Source organism: Leuciscus leuciscus, assembly GCF_965113295.1.
Source record: "Leuciscus leuciscus genome assembly, chromosome: 20".
NCBI lineage: Eukaryota > Metazoa > Chordata > Actinopteri > Cypriniformes > Leuciscidae > Leuciscus > Leuciscus leuciscus.
The window spans coordinates 38,556,076-38,559,406 of NC_138744.1; the positions used below are offsets into that span (position 1 = coordinate 38,556,076).

Genomic DNA, 3,331 nt, shown 5'->3' on the forward strand with positions numbered 1-3,331 from the left:
AATCTTTTTTAATAAGTCTTTTGATTGTTTTTAAAATGAGTTATTTTTATTATAAAAAAAATATTTTTATGATTTATTTGATTAGTTTTTCATCAAAACCTGTGTGAGACTGAAGTAATTACACTGATTGCATGTGCTTTTAGTAACACGGATATGAAATGGTGTATTTTTGATCTTTTCAGGAGTGTTTGGAGGAGGTGGTGTGTGTCTGCAGAGCCGATCACAGAGGTGTGTGACGTCTATGATACTGTGTGTGTGTGTGTGTGTGTGTGTGTGTGTGTGTGTGTGTGTGTGTTATATCGTGAGGAGTTCTGGTTCTCAAGAGGCTGATGAGAAATGACCTCGACGTCTGTGTTGTATCTCGTCTGTCTGGTTCACGTGTGGTCACTGAGCTCCTCAATCTTTTAAGCTGCTCACACACACACACACACTGTATTTTCTCTTCTCTATATGCAAACACCCGTCAGTGTCTCTGTCGTCTTTAATTGATAGTGTCCTCACCTGTCAGTTTCTCAAGGCCTCTTCAGGGTCACTGATAACGCCTGATGACCTTCCTCTCCTCCTCATTCTCCTGTCCTCTCATCACATTATTCCTCTGACACAGACGCGCTTCTCTCGGCCTCGTCACACTCACACTAGCCGCGTTTCCACTGTCGGGCCAGGGCCGGGCCAGGGCTTTAAACGGGCCGTGCCGGGCTGATAGCCTCGGGCTAATAGCACCAGGCCTGCGTTTCCACTGTCGTGCCAGAAGCTCCACAGCGCTTCACTAAAACACGCCCGTAACACGCCTCTCTCTGGAACAACGTCACACTAACCCATTCACCAACAAATGGAAGTTTTATCAGAAAACTAATCAGAAATCACTGGAAACAGCGTTGAAAACAAACATGATAAAAGCGGCCGTTTGCTGGCATTTTTGTTGTTTACTTGAATATTTAAAACCCAAGCATCGATGTTTTACCACAGGTTTACAATAAAAAGTGATACATTGATCATAATGAATTAATTTATGTCAAAATTGCACATTAGTCACTCAGAAATAAATTACCGTTAGGTCTATTTCACAAAAGAAAGAGGACACACTTACTTCTTCAGTCGCGTCTGTTACTGTTTATCTGGTAGTTACAGGACATATTTACATCACATTTAGAAAGAATGATAATTTCTACAAATATATGCCACCAAAAATACGACCTGAGGAGCTTTAGCACTCTCTCGACTCCCATACAGATATTTTCAGTCAGAGAAACAGAGGAAGCTCCCGAAAAAAAAGTTTCTTTATTTTATGATAGTCCGGTATAAAGAGACGAGACGTAGGCTACTGACAGATAAAATAAAAACATGACTGTGATAGCCTTTATGATTGGTCTGATTTCTTCAAGCGTATGTTTTTTTACTATGCGTATCTTCAAGCGTTTACTATGTTTACCATGGTAATGGTTAGCGCGCATAGTCTTTTGCATCACAAACACAAGGCATTCAAACATGAACGCGAGTTAAATTATTTTAAAAGTCTTTAATGCTGACAGAATCATCCGGCGCTGCCGTCTCCCGACTCAGGTGAACTCTGGACTCTGTTCGTAACCACTCCTCTAGCCCGAGCTGGCCCGCTCTGGCCCAAGGTATTCGACGGGCCAGAAATCCTGGCCGCTCGCCCTGAGTAAGCCCCGATCAAGCCCCGGAAGTGACAGTGGAAACGCGACTGGCCCTGGCACGCACTAGCACGGCCCGGCCCTGGCCCGACAGTGGAAACGCGGCTACTGGGATTCTGGAGCTACAGACACCTTTGATCTGATTTGCTTCACATTATTCAGGAGTTTGTTAATGCCTACATGTTGTTTGTATGACCACAGCCACCAATGTTGTGGGAATGTGATGTTGTGGGAATGTGATGTTGTGGGAATGTAATGTTGTGGGAATGTGATGTTGGAATGTGATGTTGTGGGAATGTGATGTTGTGGGAATGTGATGTTGTGGGAATGTGATGTTGTGGGAATGTGGTGATGTGGGAATGTGATGTTGGAATGTGGTGATGTGGGAATGTGATGTTGGAATGTGATGTTGTGGGAATGTGATGTTGTGGGAATGTGATGTTGTGGGAATGTGATGTTGTGGGAATGACGTATTTGATTATTCTTGAACTGAATTAGAATGTTATCGTGATACTTTTTCATATCCCAAAATGAGTTTGAAATAATTTCATTATGGTAATGACGTATATGTTCACTGTATAATTTTTCCTTTTAATATTAGGAAAAACACAAGTAAACTCTTTTTTGGTAGTATTTATATAGCACAATTTATTACAGCCATAGTTGGCCAGTGTTGCTGTACAGAGATGAGGAAATGTAATCCCTAAATACAAAGACAACACCAAATAGTATAAAACATCCACAAAGGAGTGTAAGTCTTGGAGTGGTTGACAGCTGATGGGAAGACCTGACGGCATCACGCGTTTCACGACGGAATCAAGTTGGCACCAAACCATTGAAGGATTAAAAAACAAACAATAAAAGTTTATTATATACGTAAACAAACCGGCAATCATTGGAGTGAAGACGAAGCGGTGTATTGTGCTCTGGCTTTAGGGCTCCGGTCAGCATTATGAACTTCCTGCAAACGCTAAGTAAACTATCTTTCACTGATATGTATTTATAGCTAAAACAATTAACACTATTATTTAATTATTATTATTATTACATTTACTGGTAGAACAAACTAATATTATTTTGTATTATTTAATATTATTTATTTTTATTAGTAGTATATTTTATTTACCAGTTGAAAAAACACTTATTTATTATTACATTATTTTATTGTTTTATTTACAGGTAGTAATAAATAAATATTAGTTTTTATTGTTTAATATTTGATTAGTTAACAACTGCTTGTTCACCTCAGTATGAATGACATCATCATAAGTGTTTTTCTCTTTCAGTCGTGAAAGACTTTCGCTCTCCGAAACTGCTGCATCATTCTCAGGTAATGCCTAGATTACCTGTGTGTGTGTGTGTGTGTGTGTGTGTGTGTGTGTGTGTGTGTGTGTGTGTGTGAGAGAGAGAGAGAGAGAGAGAGAGAGAGTGTGAGTGAGTGAGTGAAACTGCTGCATCATTCTCAGGTAATGCCTAGATTACCTGTGTGTGTGTGTGTGTGTGTGTGTGTGTGTGTGTGTGTGTGTGTGTGTGTGTGTGTGTGTGTGTGTGTGTGTGTGAGAGAGTGTGTGAGTGAGTGAGTGAAACTGCTGCATCATTCTCAGGTAATGCCTAGATTACCTGTGTGTGAGTGAGTGTGTGTGTGAGAGAGAGAGAGAGAGTGTGTCTGTGTGTGAGAG

General features: G+C 40.6%; 1 protein-coding gene across 1 annotated transcript in view; it reads left to right on the top strand.

Annotated features, from left to right (window-relative positions):
- clk2b (CDC-like kinase 2b) overlaps positions 1-304 on the top strand; it is a 32,484-nt gene extending 32,180 nt beyond the window's left edge. The window contains exon 15 of the transcript XR_014200567.1: positions 183-304. The gene's annotated coding sequence lies outside the window, so the exon portion shown is untranslated. The remainder of the gene's footprint in view (positions 1-182) is intronic.
- Positions 305-3,331: the final 3,027 nt, after the last annotated feature.